The 23,276-nt window shown below is 39.6% G+C and overlaps 1 protein-coding gene across 4 annotated transcripts in view; it reads left to right on the top strand.

Annotated features, from left to right (window-relative positions):
- The window catches only part of LOC140717133 (synaptotagmin-B), a 610,226-nt gene that overhangs the window by 281,256 nt on the left and 305,694 nt on the right, over positions 1-23,276 (top strand). For 3 of the 4 annotated variants that reach the window (XM_073030384.1, XM_073030386.1, XM_073030389.1), the window contains one exon: positions 4,474-4,503. The exons of the other annotated variant lie outside the window; for it this stretch is intronic. The gene's annotated coding sequence lies outside the window, so the exon portion shown is untranslated. The remainder of the gene's footprint in view (positions 1-4,473; positions 4,504-23,276) is intronic. 4 annotated transcript variants of the gene reach the window in all.

Here is a 23,276-nt window from a genome sequence, read left to right as displayed (position 1 = left end):
CGCCAAGCTGAACTGATTATCTATTGGTTGTGCTACCTAAAAAAATCATATCAATCTAAAACTAATTGTACTTACGCTGATTACTAAAATCTGTCATTCTGGAAATCACATTTATATGCTACAGAATTGTATAAGCTGCAAAATGATAGTGGAATTTAGTGAAAAATAAAATCAATTTTGAAACTTTCAATTAAAGCTAATGTAATTCATTCTACTCCAATTGATTTTTCTTGTTAATCTGTGTTGCTGTTGTAATAGGTGGTATTTAACTAGATTGCCGATACTCTTTGTTGCAAAACAGTGCAGCCTTGAAAATACTAAGCCCTCATGAAGGTATGTTGATCCATTCACATTGGACCAATGGGCAGTTGTCCAAGGTCTGCTGGAGGGAAATTCAGCTTGAGACCAAAGCTTTTAATGTGCCATGTAGATTCAAAGGCCACTTAACTGAATGCAAAGGAATTCAAGTGCCTCTAGGTTCAGAGGTGGCAAGATTTAGACAGGGAGAAGCTTTGCAGTTGGATGATGCGCCGCGGACTCGAACAGCAACTTGTGCTGCTTGGCTCACAACTTTAGGGAGCCCGGACCTGTGTGCTGTGTTTGTGTGAAGTTGGTACCATTCCTGCATGGGTTTCGGCTGTGTTACAGAGTCACAGACAATGACAGCAAGGAAACACCCAATGAGCCTGTGCCAACAATCTGGCACCCATTTTTACACTTATCCTCCACATTGTCACGTACTCCTATTACCCCCCCCCCCCCCCCCACCCCCAGGTTCTGTCACGCAGAGGCCATCCACAGCAGTGAACTGATCCACCAATCTGCATCTTTTTGGGGACCAAGAGCAGCTGGAGGAAAGCCACAGAGTCAAAGGAAGAACATGCAAACAACATGCCGTACAGGAACTCAGGTCGAGAGTTGTGAGGAAGCAACCACTCTAACTGTAGAGCTCTGCCCCATTGGCTTCCTCTCACATTGTGCAGCTTGTTGTGTAAGCCGGCTGCTGAATGGTGCCCCTAACTGCAGGTGGATGGCAAAAGAATCAGAAGGATTTTAATGGGCATGTGGGAACAAATGTTGCAGGGAAGTAAGAGGAGAATGGAATTGATAAGATTGTTCTGCTGGGAGACCGCAGAGGCTAATGATGCAGATCACCTCATTTTGTGTTACAGGATGCAGAATGTGTCTGGCTAGACAGAGCTAGGGATCTGGAGTTAGTAGTTGGGCACAAAAAGGGGAAATAGGTCTAGCACCATCTGTGGAGAAATAAATAAAGAATGAACTTGTCAGGTCAATCACGTTTCACTGGGACTGAGATAGGTTTCCACCCTTTTCAGGAAGGGGTAGAAACAGTAAAATGAATAACTGTGGTAGGATAAACCAGCAGCTCCATCAGTTCTAGCATTTTATCTCGCTTGGTATTCATAGTTCTCTGGAGCTTTATCCCTTCTCTGGAACTTAGGACTTGTCTGATTTATGACTTTTCATCCTTTTGATGAAAACCCACTAACAAGACTCATTAACTCTTCTTCTCTCCCATAGATGCAGTTTGTCCTATGAAAGTTTCCAGCATTTTCTCTCATTATTTTAGATGTCTAGAGTCTGCAGGTGTTTGCTGCTTGATTAGAAGCCAGATATTTATAGTGTAGGAGAGGATGAGGAGCCAACGGTGTCCGTGGCTAGGAAAAGAATTCCTCAGCTAATCAATTGATCTATAGACAAATGCCAGCATTGTGAAGACCCAGCAAAGTGGGATCCACTTGTAATGTCAAAACATTTGTCAAATGTTTATGTTAAATAATGGATATATTTTGCATATTTCTAATTTGTTGCTCTTTGAGTCACTTTTATTATAAGTTTCTTCATTCTTATTCCATGTTGGGTAATTGTTAGAATTTATTTTTACGTCTTTGATAAATCACAAGCTAGGCATGAGCTGAGGCTCTTGATGCAGATTGCTTTGTTTATCAACAATGTGCCCTCATTGTATGACCTGAATACAGTATGGAATTAAACATCTTCTAAATAAACTTGTTCCCTGCCAAGCACCGATCTGAAAATGTTTAATTTATTAGAATTTGAAGGTTACTGGAGAAAACGAATCACCTGCAGAATGCAAAATAACATATTGAATTTAAGAACTGGCAGGATAAAATAGATTGATTTCAAAGCATTACCCATGACTTCATTAAAATTGGCAGAGGCAATGTTGAGTGGATACGTGAGAATTTATTCACATTGGTAGGTAAACAGAAAAACAGAATATTAAAACATATTTATGGTATTGGGTTGAGAAATATGGCTGCCCAAAGGGGTCACAGTATCCTTGTACAGCAGTCACTGAAAACAAATAAACAGGCATAGCAAGATGTTGAGAAGGTAATTGGTATGTTGGTCTTGTTTGCAAAAGGTTTTGAGAGCAGCAACAAGGATGTAATACCATAAAAGATAATGATGCTAATAGAGTTAAAGGCAAGAAAATAGGACAAGTTCAAAATCAAAGTACAAAATAAATTTATTATCAAAGAATGTATATGTCACCATATGCTACCCTAGAATTAATTTTCTTGAATATTGGACATAAAAACTCCTCAATGTAAATGTTGTATAGTAATCTAACAAGCTAGTACTGGCTGAGTTGTGTCTTATGTAAATACCCTGTATCAGTTATTGACACAGTCTCAGAAATACAACCCTGCCTTCTTAGTCTACTGCTCTATGTTATTGTACAGAGCACTGATGAGACCACATTGAGTAAAATAGATTGATTTCAAACATTACCCACGACTTCATTAAACATGGCAGAAGCAATGTTGAGTGGATATGTGGCAACTTATTCACATTGGTAGGTAAATGGTATGAGGTTTTGATCTCTTTACCAATGGAGATCAATTAGATTAGCTAGGCCTGCATTCACTAAAGTCGATAAGAATTAAATGCACACAACTCTGACAGGATTTAATAGGCTGGAAATAGGGTTGATGTTTTCCCTGTATGCAGGGTCTGAAAATGATATGTCGGGGTCTCAGCACGTTGGGAGAAATTTCTTCACTTGGAGGGTGCTAAGCCTGGGAAACTCTGCCACGGAAGGTGGAGGCCATATCGCTGAAAGAGGTTTTAGGCTTCCAGAAGTACAAGTGTCCAGAATGTAGGAAGAGAGCAAGCATATGGTCCTGAGGTAGAGCATCTGCCTCAATTATTTTCAATGGTGGAACAGGTTGTCAGACTTAATAACCTACTTCTGCTCCTATTTTCAGTGCTTCAAAGTTTAACCTTTGGGAAATGTGTGGAATGTAATACATATTCACATCCATCTTGTACTGTAGCCTTCACTACCACTGTTAAGTCTGATCTAGGCAAGGCTGAGAATTTTAGTCCCAGGATGAATAGCAGAAGAATAGGAGAATAGATATAGAGAATCTCCTGCTTTCTTCTTGAATAACTGCTAGGGAAATTAAATTGCACTCTAGAAATGGGTCAATTTTTTAAAAAATGTTAGTGGTGGCTTGCCTCTAATTTTAACAAAGTCCTACATTTAACACTTGTGCTTGGGTTTCTCAAAGTTCACCAAAGCTGACAATTGAAAGAAGACAACAATCAGACCACGAGGTAAAAGCTATCTTTACCGTCCCACCTGCACCTGCCAACTGATATCCCTTAAACGTTGGGGATTAAGGTTTCTGATTGATTGAAGCAGGAGAATTAATGGATCACTATCTGACTTACTCTCATTTTCTCCCCTGGTTTTAACCTTCTTGAACAACATAGCTGAGGATGGTGTGGATGGTGTGCAGCTTATCCTTCTTATACAACCACAACCTTATATTGACCCCCCTCCCTTGGTTGACATGTCAACACCATGCTACTGATTGCAATGATAAGAAAAAAGATGGGATTGCATTCCCTCCTAATTTCTTTCCCTAATGCGGTTACCAACCCCATGACCACCGAGAATAATGTAACAGTACATCTTAGCGGGACAGAGGAAGAACTCTTGGAAGAAAAATGCAAAACAACCGGGCTTCTGACATTCTTTAACATCTACTGTTAACTCATCTTCAATCAAATCAACTAGCATGACATTTCTTTCACAAGTCCTCAATGTTGATTATCCCAGACTGGTACTGCAAATGGTGGTCCATTGACAAACTCTCAGTAATCAACTGATATCAGCAGAAAATGCTACTGTGCAAAATACTTCCAAATACTATTGCAACTTATCAAAAGTGTGGCAATTTCTGAACCTTTGCTTCCCACCTGATTTAATCCAAACCTTTTGCTATTCTGCAGTCGCAATGTATGAAGTTTCAATGATAAAGCAACATTAATTTCTCTTGCTTTTAGCACCTTATAATTTATACTGCAAACAAAGCCAAACAGTGCAACTTAAGAGTAGTTCTGAAATAATAAGTTCAGTAATTTTATTGATTAATGTGTAAATTTTTGCTTTCTTTTTCCTTTCTGCTGAACCAGTGAAAAGCAACAACTGTGGCCAGTAGTGCTGTGAGTAAAGCTTCTGTACATTTTCTGCCTCCTGTAAAGAATATTAAGTTATACGTTCTGATGCATGAGATGTGGGTTTGTAATTTCTCGAAATTCTGATCAGTGACTGGGATTTCTTTTATGTGTAAATGCTTCACTGCTGCATTTCTGTGATAAAACTGGTTTGTATAAACAACCATAAAGGATATTTCTCAGCAGCCATTGCTGATCTTATTAGCTGTTAGCTTATGGAACTGAGCTGCCTACAGGAATGGAGCGGACTATAATCATGTATATTTATCATATTAGACGATTAGATCATTTCAAGTTCCAAAGCAAATAAAGTTTGCATCCAATAAATGATTCATACATATCTGTCCTATATTCTTTTCATTTTGTACCTTGTAAGATATGTTGTTTGCTTAGCTATTAATGTGCCTGCCATTTCATTTTCTACGAGCAGTCAGATTTCAATCGCATAAAAACATCAAGTCATAAAGCTTAAGGTACATTGCCACATTCTTTCACTTTGCTGTGTTGCATGTTTGATGTGCTAAAACATGAAGGAGCCCAGACATGGGAGACCCGGATAACACTTCTGGCATTCTGTTCACAAACACGCTGTCCAAGGGCCACGGGGGCAGAAGCGAGCCTGAAAAGTGCATGTGAGGCTTCCCCCAGTTTTGTTTAAAGGAGGTGTGCCCTAGCAGATCCTGGCCTGATGTTGGGAACCAACCTCTGTCGTTCCCATTTAGGTAGCACTGCTAATCAGTTACTCCTTTGCTTCTCCTCACTGGCCAAATGTTGAATCCTTGCCCAATCTTTCCCCCGTTAACCAATATGCTGTATGCTGCCCCGTTATGCAGTTTTACCAACCTCCTCATGACTCCCATCCCTGCCACCACTTACCCTGGTATTTAACCTTTGCCCAGACCCATTTTCTTAGGTGTGAACTGACCTGACCTTTTGGCCAGTCTACCAACCCTTCCTTCCAGCCTATGTTCTGACTCCTCCATCAGCTTCCCTACACTCCCCACACACCTCTCCTTGTGCTTCAGGCCCCATCCTGCCTCTGTCTTTCTGAGTTCACTGCCTCATCAAATATTTGGTCCAACCACGCTCACAATCCCAGATTAAGAGCAGCTCTATTAATCCCTGGTCTCCTACTCTTTGGCTATTTCTAAAACCTTATCTTCCAACCTCAGATCCCCTACCTTGACCAGCTTCAGACTTTCCCGATTTCCCATGTGAACCATGGACCAGGAGTGTTCTGAATTTTCCAACAGTGACCTCTCACAAAAGTTATTAGTTCACTAACAATTTAATATGACCAGATAGATGTCACTAACCATGCTGGTAAGTTTTCAAAAAATGTGTATGGAGAACATAGATTATATCCACAGATTAAGAAATCTACTGGGAATCACAGATATGGTAATAGAATTTTTGTCAGTATATCACCTGCAGAATCACCTACAAGAGCATTCATCTTATAAAGTACAACATTTGTGTGTAGCGATAACAATGGAAATGAAATTCAGATGCTCAAAGGTATGACATTGAAATGACAAGAGGGCACTACAAGAATAGTTTCGACTGAATGTGCTGTGTTTCAAAACCAACTAAAACAAGTCGAAACTTTCTGGAAATGTCATCACAAGATGCTAACAAGAGCATTACATATAATAAGTATATCACTCATGACATAATTGCATTTTCAAATTTATATATAGCTTCAGGATTTCTCATCCTGAGCAAATGCAGGGTTCTGTTTACTGTGAATCTCTCTTCCATTTGATTAATAAGTGCTTGTTGCACATTCATCAAATACCTCTTATTCTCTAAAAAATCAAATTCTGCTCTTTTCTCCCTTTACATCATTGACTTTTTGATGAACAGATTTTTTTAAACCATATAACCATTTAACAATTACAGCACGGACACAGGCCATCTTGGCCCTTCTAGTCCATGCCAAACGCTTACTCTCACCTAGTCCCACTGATCTGCACTCAGCCCATAACCCTCCATTCCTTTCCTGTCCATCTACCTATCCAATTTTTTTTTTAAATGACAATATCGAACCTACCTCTACAAATTCTACTGGAAGCTCTTTCCACACAGCTACCACTCTGTGTAAAAAGTTCCCCTTTGTGTTACCCCTAAACTTTTGCCCCCTAACTCTCAACTCATGTCCTCTTGTTTGAATCTGCCCTACTCTCAATAGAAAAAGCCTATCCACGTCAACTCTATCTATCCCCCTCATAATTTTAAATACCTCTATCAAGTCCCCCCTCAACCTTCTACGCTCCAAAGAATAAAGACCTAACTTGTTCAACCTTTCTCTGTAACTGAGGTGCTGAAACCCAGGTAACATTCTAGTAAATCTCCTCTGTACTCTCTCCATTTTGTTGACATCTTTAATGTCGCTAAAAAGCAAGTGATGCAGACAACCCTTGACTGCTTCATTGAACTGTTCCCACAACCTATGGACTCACTTTCGAGGACTCTTCATCTCACGTTCCTGATACTAATTGCTTATTTACTATTATTATTATTTTCTTTATTTTTGTATTTGCACAGATTGTTGTCTTTGCACACTGATTGTCCGCCCTGTCAGTGTAGTCTTTCATTGATTCTATTATGGTTATTGGATTTATTGAGTATGCCTGCAAAATATGAATCTTAGGATTGTATACGGTGGCATATGTGTACTTTGATGATAGATTTACTTGGAACTATCAACAAAACACAATGGATGAAAGCCACTATATCTCTAACTAGAATGAAAAAAAACATACAGAAAAAAATGAAACCAGAAAAAAAGCAAGACTGATCAGAGATAGTTCAAAAATATTATTTTTATTTGCAAATTGTTGGTGTCTTTTTTTATCTGTTAAAATATGGAAGGTAACTTTCCCTGGGATGTTATTATTGAGAAGATTGTGTCAACACAGGCTCTCTGTTGTTTTATTAGTATGTGCCACTTCCTGTTTCGACTGGGTGTGCACATGGGACACAAGTGAACCTTTACTCGATGTAGGATTTAAACCATGCCATGCTATTACTTCAACTTATATTGAAGATGATTTCACAACTCGTAAAGCTACTTCATAACTGAAATGAAATTGCAGATTGGGAGCAGCACGGTTGCATTATTTGCTTGAACCCCTTTGTAACATCACAAAGTAACCTGACCTCGTGCTGCAGTTGTAAAATTCAATGCTCTAATTGCTGGACGTTAGGGCATATGTCTAGTGACTGTAACTATGAAAACACCAAAAATTACAGGCACAAGGCTCCATTATCAGCAGCATATCCTGCCCAATTGGATACATGAGATGGGCAGGGGGATAAAGGAGCGAATAAACAATGGAGGAGCCCCCATCATATAAAAAACAAATTGGCATGGCCTATTGAGTTCCATGACCCAAACTAAGAGATGCTCTAATCTGAAGGAGAAATAGTAGAGGAACAGCCAGCAGCCAGCTTGCTGCTTTCGATCTTCCGTGTACTCCCACAACAGACTCGTTGATACCTTTCCAATGACTTTGATAGATTGACCACTGAATAGTTAAGACATGCAAGTTAGAAAACAATCCATGATTCAGTTTGGTCGAAGTTGTCTCAGTAAGACAAGGAACTCAATGATTTATTCCCAATGGTGATCCCGTGAAGCAATCCATACTTGGATGCAATGAGATCTAGGCTGACAGGTGGCAAGTAATATTCCCAATGTCAAAGTATCAGGTAATGACTGTTTTCAACAAGCTGGAGTCCAAACACTCATTTTAATATTCAAAAGAATTGTTATCTTGTACAACTTACATCCTGGGCCATCCAGTTCAAAACAGATCAGAGGCTGAGTATTTGGCAGCGAGCGACTCAGCTCCTGATGCTCAAAGCCTTTCCATAGCAGAAGTCAGGAGTGTGATGAAGTATTCTTCACTGGACAAGTGCAATTTCAACAACATTGAGGAAGCTTAACAGTGCAGTTTGTTTGATTGGAACCCTGTCCATGACCTTAAGAATTCATTCCCTCCACTATTGGCATGCATTAACTGCAGATTGGGCTACCTGTCAGGTGTGTTGCCATTACTCGCCTTGACCATCCTGACGTTACCTCCCAAACCTAGTATTTCTCTCACCAAGAAAGACAAGGGCCTCAGCTACATGAGAACATTACCATCTGCAATATTTCCTCCAAGTTACATCCAATCCTGAATAAGATATGTATTGTCATTCTCTCATTATTCCAGAGTCTCAGTCCTTTTCCCAATAAACTGAGTATCTGCACTAGAAACACTGCCATGGTTCAGGAAAGCCAGGGGAATTAGAGAAGGGTAATAAACTCGGGTCTTTTTCAGAATGCACACTTCCTGAAACATAAATTAGTAACAAACTCCTGAAGTATTTCACATAACAGATTATTATTTGGGAGCAAGAATAAATTGTTAAATGTGTCAGTTTTGAATAATTAAGCAATAATTATTACCAGCTCTATTTTTTCTTGTTTTATATTATGCACTTTGCTTTCTTTGTGAAGAACTTTGGGAGGCTGGAATTTAGTACGCTGGTAAATATTTGATGAATTGAAGCTTTGTCTGAATGGATTATGGTAAATTTCATTACATTTTCACAGCAGCTCCTTACAGGTTTCCACAAAATGCCGGGCTGAAGAATTTTTAAAAACCAGGTTACCTGTTGCACAGCAACTTTTGGATGTTAATGCACGAGCTGCTTGGCATTCTTTTTCTGATTGAGAAATGAATAAATGTTGATGTTTGATTGAAATGTCTTGTAAAATGCGAACATCATACAGGGCTTTATTACGGCATCTTAAGTGGCATAACAAGTAATTACTACACAGTAGCTGAAGCAATTGGACAATTGATTTCTGACCAGAAAGCTTTATGCTAAGGTCCTGCAGCTTGGTGATATTCAACCGTATTCTTAATTAGTTGGGGTTTAATCAGTGTGTATCTGGATCACTAGAGGGAGTATTTTATCATTATTTGTTCCACCATGAGGTTGAAGAGAATCAGATACAATTCATCTATCTTCCTTGTATTGTTTATGCTCATGAGCAGTTGTTTACAATTCCGAGAATGGTTCACGGAGAAGTCCATAACATAAGAGACAGAAGTAGGACTGGGTTAAATGATCCAAAACAATCATGCCTGATCTGAAGTTCATTGTCCTATTTTGCATCCTGCTTGCATCTTTTAGTTTCCAAAACATTCTTTTGTCCCAGCCTTGATTATATTCAATGACTGAGCATCTGTAGTTTTCTGGGAATGAGAAGTCAAAGAATTTGAACACGCTGAAGTAAGAATTTGCTCCTTCTTCATATTCAGCCTTTTATTATGATGGTAATAAGTAACGCAGTAACACGGTAACAAGTCTCTAAGCTTATTCAGAATTTAATATGTTCTCAGATTGTTGTTCATTCTAGCAAACTCCAGTGGATGGAGATCAATCTTGTGGGATGACCCTTCAATTCCAAGAAACGTTCACTACTGTTGCATCCTTTCTAAAGGACAGAGAACACATCTACACTGAATATTGTACAAGACCTATACAGTTGTGAAATATTCTTGCATGCAGTGCTTTGCAATAAAGACCAGTGCACCATTTACCTTGTTATAGCTTCCTAGAACTACATAGGAACTTCATGTGTTATGTTCAGCAAAGCTCCCAGAAGCCACTCTGCACGCCAACATTTTCTGTTTCTGACCTTTTCAAAATATCGGTTAAAAAAATTGTTCTGCATAGAAAGATGTGCATAAAAGTGGTCAACGTGGGCTTTTCGTTAGTGATATTCCCACACACATTGTGTGGGAGATGTTCCACTAGTCAGAGTTGTGAATCGCAGGCCTATGGATTCAGCCCTCCATAGAAACATAGAAAACCTACAGCACAATACAGGCCCTTCAGCCCACAAAGCTGTGCCGAACATGTCCTTACCTTAGAAATTACCTAGGGTTACCCATAGCCCTCTATTTTTCTGAGCTCCGTGTACTTGTCCAGGAGTCTCTTAAAAGACCCAATCGTATCCACCTCCACCACTGTCGCTAGCAGCCCATTCCATGCACTCACCACTCTGCGTAGAAAACTTACCCCTGACATCTCCTCTGTACCTACTTCCAAGCACCTTAAAACTGTGCTCTCTCGTGCTAGCTGCTTCAGCCCTGGGAAAAAAACCTCTGACTATCCAAACAATCAATGCCTCTCATCATCTTATGCACTTCTCATTCTCCGTCACTCCAAGGTTGAGTTCACTCAACCTATTTTCATAATGCAAACTCCCCAGTCTAGGCAATGTCCTTGTAAATCTCCTCTGCACCCTAATTCCTTGTGTGATACTGAAAAGCACCAACACAGAGAAGTTTTTCCCTTTGCCTGTATCGCAGACTGTGTTATCAAAACAGGTAAAAGTGCTTTCAGGTTGGAGTGTGGTCTGATCAGGCCTAGAGAGTGACTACCATGGACTGAAGTGGGGTATGTCAGGAGTTTGGGAGCTTGGTAGCTTTGTATGTATTGGGTCTTGGTAGATCACTTGTCAGGGATGTGAGCTGCACAGCAGATTGATAGTGGAAAACAGATGGTCAGGATCTCAATTATGAGAGAAATGGGAAACAGAGGGACAAGTCATCCATCCTGCTCCTGACTGTCTATTTTCTAGCTCCTTATATCCACAACACGAACACTGCCAATATTCCAAGAGAGTTGTGTAGTGTTGGCACCTAATCAGCACTGCATTGACAATGAAGTAGCTATTCATTGTGAGTATTAATGGCACCTGTCTTAAGGCACTTCTCTGAAGCAAAGACAGCAACAGAAGCAGAAGACAATAATAAAGATGGACAGGTTAAACCTCAGAACAGGGCTAATAAGAAGAGACATCTTTTCAGAAAATGTATGACCTGTTGTTACAATACTAATATTAATGCCTTCAGGTGAGAGTTGCCATGAGAAATAGAAGATATAATGAGAATTTTCTCGAACATGCTCAAAGGCATTACATAGAATTGCTTTTGTCCTCTTAAGGACCAAAACAGTCTTTCCAATTTACATTTCCCTAGAGGGAGGTAATGGTGAAGATTGAATCTGGGCCCAGAGACCCAAATTACTGTGAAAAGGGTCCTGAAGGTCATCAATCATCTCCACATCTTCTGTTGGCCTGCTGACTTCACTGTTCTGTTGACTTATTAGCATATTATTTCTGTGGCTATATACAAATAAAGCATATTATCTGTACTATTGGCATTATTATAGTTGGTTCTGTGTCCTTGGTTTTACCTTATTTTTTCTTGATTGCATTTGGTCCTCCCCACCCACCCACTATCGCCCCATCACCTTGCCTCTTCTGAAATAACTGGCATCTAGAATCTAAAATTGATTGATGTTTATTCATCAAAGCTGTCAAGATATTACAGAGAAAATCATTTACAGTAGATTCCAATCACAAACGAGAAAATCTGCAGATGCTGGAAATCCAAGCAACAAACACAAAATGCTGGAGGAACTCAGCAGGCCAGGCAGCATCTATGGCAATGAGTACAGTCGATCTTTCGGGCCAAGACCCTTCATCAGGACTTGAGAAAATAAGATGAGGAGTAGAGTTAAATGTTGAGGGTAGGGCAAGGAGAAACACAACATAATAGATGAAACCGGGAGGGGGAGAGGTGAAGTAAAATGCTGGGAAGTTGATTGGTGAAAGAGATACAGGGCTGAAGAAGGGGAATCTAACAGAAGAGGACAGAAGGCCATGGAAGAAATAAAAGAGGAAGGAGCACCAGAAGAAGGCAATGGGCAGGCAGTGAGATAAGGTGAGTGAGGGTCAAGGGGAAGGGGAATGGTGAAGTCAGATAGCCATTATTTCAAGAAATTGATGTTCACGCCATCAGATTGGAGGCTACCCAAACAGAATATAAAGTGTTGTTCCTCCAAACTGAGTGTGGCCTCATCGCAACAGCAGAAGAGGCCATAGATAGACATATCGGAATGGGAATGGGAAGTGGAATTAAAATGGGTGGCCACTGGGAGATCCCACTTAACAGTAGATTCTGGTTAATTGGGACAACATCAGGACCAGTACATTTTGCCCCAATTAGCCAAAGTTCATGAAAGTAATTATAAAGCTAAAAAAAATGCAAACTACTGTTTAACTGAGTGAGAAATTATTAATTTAAATGAAATGCAGAACAAATTAGAACACTACCAATATAGGTACTACCACAGTTCTACAAAACTGTGTATTAGTTCCTAATAGTCATGGGAACAACAGCACCGGCGAATCATGGCTGTGAACGATACTTCTAAGTATACCTCTTTCAAATTACTCTCACTGCAGTATCCAGCATGTAATTTTCCTCTAAGCAATGTACTTTTAAATCAGCTGAAAGATCCACAGATTACACAATCGTCTGAAGGTCTCGGCAGACCAGCCAGGTACGGCACATTTAAGCAGACAAAGATTCACATCATGGTTGGAAGCAAGGTTGGGGGGTGGGGAAGTCATGATGGCACTCCAGCTCCGGGCTGAAAAACAGAAGGATAAACCCCACTCAGCATCTTGCTAGCAAATGTCCCTGGAGAACAAAATAGAGGACCTGAGGGCAAGATTGCTGTACTGGAGGGAAATGAGGCAAGGTTCCCACACCCCCATCTTAACTGCATTTTACAGGAGCACCATAGAAAGCATCCTGACAAGCTGCATCTTCAACTGGTATAGGAACAGTCGAACATCAGACCAGATGTCCCTACAAAGGACTGTGAGAACAGCTGAGAGGATCATAGGAGTCTCCTGACCATCCATCAAAGACGTTTACCAGGAGCGCTGCAGACACAGGGCCCTTAGTATTATTAAGGATCCCACCCATCCATCCTGCATCCTCTTTGACTTTCTACCTTCAGGCAGACTACGATGCATGAAAACAAAAACGGTCAGGGTAAGAAACAGTTTCTTCACCCAGGCCATTAGGCTTCTGAACTCCCAGCCACATTGTATTTGAAGTGTCACTGGTTAGTCTGATCTGTACCTTCCAATATTTAAAATTAATGCACTTCAGTTTGTCATTTATGTATGAGTCACCTGTAGATTTTATCCTTAAGTTATCATGTGTTATGTTTACAACTGTGCTTTACAGCCTGGTTAGAAGAAATGTTGTGTTGTTTCTATATACATTAAGTACATTGCATACATGTTGCTAAATGACAATAAACTTCAGTTGACTTAACTTATGTTCCATGTCTGAATGAGACTTAGCTTTCTCCCGGCACGCCAGATAGAGCGATCAGACCAGAAGGCTTCTTGATTTACCATATGGACCAAACTGCTGATTCAGAAAAAGGCAGAAGCTGGAGGTGTATGATTCATGATAAACTCTCATTGGTGCTCCATGCAAGAAGCAGCCCATCCTTACATATTTTAAATCATAGTCAGGGACTTCAATCAGACTTGATTGATAAAATCATTGGCGAAATTCCATCAGCATATAGCCTGTGGTACCAAAGGACCCAACACAATAGACCACTGTTATACTAAGATAAGGATTACCTACCATGCCATGTCCAGACCGCATTTCGGTAGATCAGATTACGTGGCCATCCTTGTCCTACCTTCGCACAGGCAGAGGCTGAAGATCAAAGCTCCAGACATTAGAACAACAAAGAGGTGGTCACGGGAGTCAGAGGTGCAGCTACAGAATTGCTTCGAGTCGGTGGACTGGACTGTGTTCAAGGATTTATCTGCGGATCTGAATGAATTCACCATGGTTGTTACGGACTTTATTAAAACAGCTGTGGATGAGTGTGCCCCACAAAATCATTCAGAGTCTTCCTCAACCAGAAGCTCTTGATGATCAACTAGCTACCGAGGACCAGATCAGAGGCATTCAAATCTGATGATCAAGCAAGTTACAGAAGGTCCAGGTACAATGTCTGGAAAGTCATCTCACAAGCAAAATGGCAATTCTGGACTAAACCTGAATCAACGACAGATGCTCAACAGTTGTGGCAGGGCTTAAGTACTATCACCTCTTATAAAGTGAAATCAAGTGACATACTTCCAGATGAGCTCAATACCTTCTGTGTTTGCTTTGACCATCAAAGCATGTAAGAACCATCATGAACTCCCAAAGACCCTGATGATCCTATATTTAAAATCTCTGCAGCCTTCAGGAGAGTGAACCATGAAAAGCATCCTGCCCAGATGAGATTCCTAGAAAAGTATTAAAGACCTGTGCTGATCAACTGGCTGGAGTATTCACTGAGATCTTTAACCTCTTGCTTTGGCAGTCTGAGGTACCCATCTTCTTCAAGCAGTCTTCAATTATACCATTGCTTATGAAGATTGTGGTAACCTGCCTCAATCACTGTCGTCCCGACGTACTTACATCCACAGTGATGAAGTGTTCTGAAAGGTTGGTGATGAAACATAGTAACTTCTGCATGAGATCGTTAAGAGCACCAAATTTCTTGGTGTTCACCTGACAGAGAATCTCACCTGGTCCCTCAACATCAGCTCCATAGCCAAGAAAGCCCAGCAGCATCTCTACTTTCTGCAAAGGCTGAGAAAAGTCCATCCCCCATACCCCCCCCCCCCCATTCCTCACCACATTCTACAGAGGATGTATCGAGAACTTCTGAGCAGCTGTATCACTGCAAGACTCTACAGCGGATAGTGAGGTCAGCTGAGAAGATCATCGGGGTCTCTCTTCCCACCATTACAGATATTTACACTACACGCTGCACCCGCAAAGCTAACAGCATTGTGAAGCACCCCACGCACCCCTCATACAAACTCTTTTCCCTCCTACCATCTGGCAAAAGGTACCGAAGCATTCAGGTTCTCACGATCAGACTGTGAAACAGTTTCTTCCCCCAAGCCATCAGACTCCTCAATGCCCAGAGTCTAGACTGACATTCAAATCGTTTATTATTATATTGAAATTTGTCCTCTACTGTGCCTATTGTCTAGTTTATTATTTATTTATTTATTAGTTAATTATTGTACTGCCCTGCACTGTTTTGTGCACTTTATGTAGTCCTATGTAGGTCTGTAGTCCAGTGTAATTTTTGTGTTGTTTTACGTAGTCTAGTATCTCACATAGTCTAATGTAGTTTTGTGTTGTTTCATGTAGCACCATGGTCCTGGAGCAACGTTGTTTCATTTTTCTGTGTACTGTACCAGCAGTTTATGGTCAAAATGACAATAAAAAACAACTCGACTCGATTCGAGAAGTGACTTGGATTGGCTCCAATTTGCCTAGTAGAGCAACAGATACACAGCAGATGCCATCTCATTGGCTCTTCACTCAGCCTTGGAGCATCTTCATCAGGATGCTCTTAATTGACTACAGCTCAGCATTTAATACCATCATCCCCTCAACACTAATCAATAAGTTCCAAGACCTTGGCGCCAAAACCTCATTGTGCAATTCATTTTCCTCACCAGTCAGATCGGATTGGCAACACCATCTCCTCCACAGTCTCCACCACAGGGCTGTGTGTTCAGTCCCCTGCTCTACTCACTTTACATCTATGACTGTAAGGCTAAGCACAACTCCAATGCCATATTTAAATCTGCTGAAATCACCACTGTCGTAGACCGAATCAAAGTTGGTGAAGTATCAGCATATAGGAGCAGGACTGAAAATCTGGCTGAGCGGTGCCATAACAACAACCTCTTACTCAATGTCAGGAAGACCAAGGAGCTCATTATTGACTTCAGGAGGAGAAAACCTGAAATCCATAATCCAGTTCTCATCAGAGGATCAGAGGTGGAGAGGAACTTTAAACTCCTTGGTGTTATTATTCCGGACAACCTGTCCTGGGCCCAACAAGTAAGTGCAATTATAAAGGAAGCACCACACGCCTCTACTTGCTTAGGAATTTGCATAGATTCGACATATCATCTGAAACCTTGGCGAACTTCTATAGATGTGTGGTGGAGAGTATATTGACTGGCTGCACCAGAACCTGGTTTGGAAACACCCAATGCCCTTAAATGGAAAATCCAATAAAAAACAATGGATATGGACCAGTCAATCTCTGTTAAAGCTCTCCCCAACATTGAACACATCTACGTGGAGCATTATCTCAAGGAAGCAGCATCCATCATCAGGAACCTCCACCACCCAGGGTATGCTCTCTTCTCACTGCTGCCATCAGGAAGAAGGTATGGCAACCTCAGGACTCACACCATCAGGTTCAAGAACAGTTATTATCCCTCAACTATCAGGCTCTTGAATCAAAGGGGATAACTACACTCAGCTTCACTTGCCCCATCATTGAAATGTTCCCACTATCTGGACTCACGTTCAATGACACTACATCTCATGTTCTCAATATTTATTACTTGTTTATTACTATTATTATTATTTCTTTTAATATTTACACAGTTTGATGTCTTTTACACACTGGTTGAACGCCCAAGTTGGTGCAGTCTTTCATTGATCCTGTTGTGGTTATTATTCTATAGATTCATTGATTACGCTCACAAGAAAATGAATTTCGGTGTTGAATGTGTTAACATACTGTATATGTACTTTGATAAAAATTTCCTTTGAACTTTTAACTTTGGATAGAGGAATTCAGAATTAGAATGAGAATCAGAATCAGGTTTATTATCACCGGCATGTGTCATGAAATTTGTTAACTTAGCAGCAGCAGTTCAATGCAATACGTAATATAGAAGAAGAGAAAATAATAATAATAATAATAATAATAAAAAATAAGTAAATCAATTACAGTATACACATATTGACTAAATTAAAAATCAGCTGCATTCTCTTAATTGACTATAAATGAACAAAATCAGTGCAGACAGCTGGTGCAGAATACGAATATGTGCTGCCTTCATGCAATGCTCTTGTGATTGCTTCCTCCAAATCTTCATTTTCATTATAACTTCCAAGATGATTGCTGATATCTTCAAATTCTTTGTAGTTGCTAACTTGTTGAAGTGGTGAAGTCATTTAATTTTCACTCCCAGCTGTTTCTGGCATCTCCAAGCCTGAACGCTTGAAACCACAGTGAGCAGTTTTGAATTGTCTTCCTGCTCATTTCTCACTAACTTCCAGTGACAAAAATCATTGCTTTTTGAACACAAGCACACGCAACTGACGCTACTTAAAAACTGTTCGCTCTAAGCATGAAGTAGCGTCTAACGGCTACACAAGTACGCACATCGCCTGCACCAATTAGTTGGCATAGAGTCCCAAATAAATGAAGGGAATCCCGGCTATTTTCTCAACTAGATTTTGTTCTTTAAGAGTTGTCCCAAATAAACAGCTGCCCTGATTAATCGATGACCTAATTAACTGGAATCCACTGAATATGGAATAAGCTTATATAAGACATAAGTTATCTCATTTGCTAGTGGAAGGAGCCAGAGAGATTTAAAGGTGCACTCATGTTATTTGTTGCATATATCTGTTGATTAGAGTTTATTTGTCATTAAGTAAAAACGTTTAACAACTCCAATTTTATTCCTTTTGATTAACTTCATATCACAAATATAAATAAAGGCAGGCAGGACCAAAAGAGTGTATTGAAAACTTTGTTTTCCATATAGTACATGCAGTAAGCAAATAAGGAAATAACAATGTTTGTATAGAACCATTTTTTATTGTTTGCAACTTTAGTTAAAAATATGATAAAAGAACCACAATTAGCACTAAAATCTAAGGTCCTTGGGAGCACTGATAGCAGTGGGGTGATAGTAAGGAGCAGAGCATTGACTAACGTACTGACTGGATTCTACCAAATGGTCAATGGATGGAGACAGAGTACAAGGCTCCATGGCATAATGAAGAATTGCCGTAACACTGTTCATGGCAGACAGTTTCTCTATTTTGCCACCACTTTCCCACCTGAATCGCAGGCAAATACTGGGAGTTATTGGTATTGCCAGTGTGCCTCTATTAATGAGGATTGTTGATGAGAGCAACAAATCGTGGCAGAGTTCCAATATCCAGCACCACAGAAAGTTTCACTGGGTGAAAATTTCCCTGAACCTGCGACGTCACTTAAAAGAGCCCCAGCACTGGAATCCTCACCCAGAGTTTCGGTCACATGTGTCTATGTTAGTATCACCAAGGAAATCTTCTCAAGCTCTGGGAGGTCTGTCTCAGCATGCAAGGCCTGTAATATCCATGGGCCAATATACACAGTCATTGTCCATTTAGTCATGGGCTGATTCCACTGGATACTACTCTACATATCTAGGGTTCTACATCTGCTAATGCAGAGCTTCCAGAGGAAAACCAGCAGAATTTGTGCAATTCCTGGTAATCTTTCCTTTAAGACTGATTTTATTTTCCTGAAGTGGATTTGCAATTGAGGTGTTATGGCTTGAACTTATAATAGGCTTCTATAAAGGTGCAGGAGGCTAAAATTAATGGATATTAGTTATCGTTACTTTACCAAGTATCATATTTTGCAGAAAAAGATGACATGTACCTCAGCTATTGAGCATTTCAAAAATATATTTATTTGCATTACTTGCCTGTCTTAAACTGCCTAGAATAGAATCTATTTTCCATTAACATTATCTTTCAATTTTCCACATTATCTCGACAATGAATAATTGCAGGTGTCAGACTGACACATAGATCAGTCATACAAAGAATTAATTGTGTTCTATTACAGTTTCTGACATCTTAAGCACCAGTGCCCAAATACCTTCTTGCATCCAACCAAATTTTCCCATGAAACATTACTTTAACATTCTGGGATTAGGTTTATAACAGCAACTGAATATAAATAGAAGAAAAATAAAAGAGATGCTGGAAGTCAATTCAGAATATAAATTTAAATTTTGTTAAGTCTTAATTAAAATGAAGTCAACAATTACTAAAAGATTGATTTTAAAATAATTGCTTTTCAGCACAATGAGGATGCTTGTTTTCAGCATTTAATGGTTTGTTCAAAACTGTACCCTTTGTTGCATATGCAGTCTCTGTTCCTGATACAGTAAACATATTAATTATTTTTCTTGAAACCAAGCTGAGCATTCACCCCATGTTCATTCTAGTATTGGCCTGTTACTTTCGACCATTGCCCATCTAGGCTCATTTGCCGCAGCTCATCTTACCACGTGGTTTAACTGATTGGATATTGGATCGGTTTTGAAAAGGCAGCTGTTAAGGCTGAGTCCTCTTTGAATGACACTCAAGCGAGTCTTACCCCTTTGGCTATGAACTGCTTTGAACCACAAGGGACGTGCCATTCCTCACAACGCAGACAGTCACAATGCTCATATCTGCAAGTGAATATCTTGCAGATTTTGTCAACTGCTGGCAGATGCTGTATTTGACTTCCATGTATTTGTCCAGGAATTTTTGCAACGTTTGACATCATACTCCGTTGCATTGGACAATTGTATTTTTCATGGAATTTTATTGCATTTCCAGCTGGTACAGCATCACACCTAATAGAACTTATGCATCACAGCTGCAGTATTTGGGTTCGCTCATAGAACCATAGAAGATTACAGCACAGAAACAGGCCTTTTGGTCCTTCTTGGCTGTACCAAACCATTTTTCATGTGTGTGGATTTGTCATGTTCACCTTGTGACCACTAGGTTTGCTCTATGTTCTCCAGTTTCCTCTGATATCCCAACAAAGAGCATGCTGTAGGTCAACTAACACTGTAAATTCTGCCTCATGTGTATGATGAGCGGTAGGGCTGTGGGGAGCTGATCATGAGGAGAATAAAATGGGCTCATTGTTAAAAAGGTGGTAGGTAGTCCGCATGAATTTGATGTGTTTTAGGGCCTGTTTCTGTGCTGTGTTGTATGTGTTTTTGATTCTATCATTCTAAATATTCAAATATTGGGCCAACTATTCAAATGCTTTCTTACCTTCACTTTGATTTTCACATAATTTGATCTTATCTAAAACTGATGCATTTGTCCTAAATTCCACTGTGTCCCATTCACCCCATCACTCCCATGGGTTCTTGCTCAAGTTATTCACCTCTCCATTATGCTCTCCTTTTAAGGTACTGCTTCAAAACAATATTAGTACTGTAACCCTGTCCTACTGTCTCCTTGAATTAAGTTCAACTTGATAATATTCCAATAAAATTCCTTGGAAAGTCTTACTGTGCAAGAGAAAAAATTTAAATTTAGACGGGCATTGTTGCATTCATTATTTTATTTCTGAATTTTATCTTTGTGTTAACTTGAATATCTTTCCTTTTCATTAAGCCACAAACCAGTTATGCGAAAATGACATTTGTTTCCCTTGTGTGATTGGCAATTCTGCATTACCATCTAGTGTGTATACCTACTTTTAATTCCATTTTATTTCTTCTTGTATTAGGAATTCAACACCAACTCCTCTATGCATGATTGAGCAACGGGTTAAACTGCAATGTTACTTTTCCCATTAGTTCTAACTGTTTTGCCCTATTTTAAGCAACCAATATAGTTGGATGCTCCTCACAATATAATAGATGCTCCCACTCAGAATATGGTGCAAAGGGTTAATCCTGTAAGATGTTCATCGTCCTGTTTCTTATATTTTCAGGTTGCGATCAAAATATGGTCCTTACTGATATACAAAATACTGATAGAAAAGAAAACTAGAAATTAATGTGGAGAACAAAACTGCAAAGAGACAAATTATTTCAAGGAAGAGATAATTCCACACTCACAGGGATATAATAACATTTTGAATGGGACTGCGTACAAAAGGTGATTCATCTCATTGGGATTATTCATTTTTAATCTGGTTATATCACATATACACTGTATATATGTCAAAATAACTCTCATCAGCTTTTACCAATGCTTCTGTGCAGTTGGGATTCACAGAAATGACACTTCATAATCTTCTCAGTTGGAATTTCTGCTGATATTTGGACAACTCAGAGATTTCTATTTTTGTATTCGGATTTCCACATGTTCGCTTTCTGTTGATAAGAACTTTGTAGCTGTAGCATGATGAATGACGCCTGGACCAAGATCATGACATTTTTTAAGTCAGTTTATATTTCAAAGACAACATGATTTGCTGTTCTGTTATCCAATCATTCTCACGTGGGCAGATGCGGAGGATCAGTTTCATTTTAACAATGTGACATTTCCATTTCCTGCAGATCTGCAACTTCTGGAGTCTTATGCCAATTAGTTTGCATTTTAAGTATAACTTTAGTGATTTCATCTCCTTCACTGGGGACAAGTTTCTACCTAATACATATATTTCTGTTAAAATGTCCACAAGCAGCAGAGCATAGGTTTCATTTTACACAAAAGGATTTGCTTCAAAACCCAGTTATAGCAGAGAGTACAATTTTCTAATACAGATCACAGTACAATCTCCTTCAACTATTTGTTAGCTGAATGCTGATCAGAGTAATGTGCTAGTGCAGTGTTGTTAAGAACCAAAACACCATAGATGACAGAAACCTGTCACTAAACAAAATGCTGTTGGAAAAACAGCTAAATTAACATTTTAGGCCAATGACCTGTCATAAGTTCAGATGCAGAAATTGAACAGCTCTGAAGGAATGTTTCTTTCACTAAAGATGCTGCTAAACCTGCTGAGCACTCCCGGTATTTTCTGTTTGAAATCACTGTTCATTAAATGGGTACAGCTCAAAAGGGAGCTCTTTGCTCCAGATGTCCATTGTAACCAGCACAACTCACTCGTTCCACCACCTGTCCCCTTTTCTGCAGCCCTGCAACTTCTCCTTATAATTTATTTATCCAGTTCTCTCAAAAAAAAACATAGTGGAGCCATTCTCCACCATATTTGTGAGCAGCACATTCCAGATTCAGACCACATGCTTCTTACAAATGTTACTCTACATGTCATTCTTCATGTCAGATGGGGTCTACAGTGGGAGCTTTGAACTTTTGTCACTCTAATTCGCTAACTTAAAATGACTAGAACACATCCAACAACATAAATGATTCTGCTTAATTTCAGTGGACAGAACCAAAGTTTCCAAGTCACGAACAATGCAAGCGTTGAGTGATAATTTCCAGATTAGCATATTGCAACAAGCAGTCCTCCTAAAGATGCTAAACACCCTCAACCTCGATGTTTTTGCCATCGGTACGTACACTAATGCAGTTAGCTACAGGCCAAATAAACTTCTATTTTCTACCACCTAATGGTAGTAAAGCCAGAGGAGAAAGAACAGTTCATCACTCATGCCAACATTACACTGTATATCTTCTCAGTATGGGTATATTCTGTAAAAGGCACGGACTCCGAGGTACTGTATCATTTTTACTGAAGGAATAATAAAAATAAATCATGAAAACTTGCACCCTCCAAAATAAATTTAGTTTCTTTGGTGTAATATTTTGTGGATAATCAGATCAATGGCATAACATGGCAAATCAAAGTTAAAGAACTTCTAACAGGGTATTGATGTACAGACAGTCAGTGCAATGCTGATGTTTCTCATAAAAGAGTAACAAAAAGGTCTAGCCATCAACTGAGAGTTAAAGAGGCATGGCTAATGCCAGCTGATTATTAAGCATGATAGCTTGGTTTGTGTTTAGAAGGATGGAATGACAAAGTTTAAGTTTACACTTGATTAAAGTAAAAATCAGCAATCATTATCAGTTACTGCGACAAACTCTGCACTTCTGAAACCAGGAGGAGACTTGCTATCTTTTTTAGAGGCAGAAGCGTCATGAAAAGTGCTTTTGAATATCGAATTAAATAACTCTGATCAGTGACAGCTGCATAATCTCCTGCTGAGTTGTTTGGAAGCACCAGAAATGGATGCTAGAAACTAATGTTAAAATAATTCAACCAACACACAC

This window comes from Hemitrygon akajei, chromosome 27 (assembly GCF_048418815.1).
Source record: "Hemitrygon akajei chromosome 27, sHemAka1.3, whole genome shotgun sequence".
In the NCBI taxonomy this organism is placed as follows: Eukaryota; Metazoa; Chordata; class Chondrichthyes; order Myliobatiformes; family Dasyatidae; genus Hemitrygon; species Hemitrygon akajei.
Note: the sequence above shows the minus strand (reverse complement) of the source record. Positions and strands in the feature narration are given on the sequence as shown.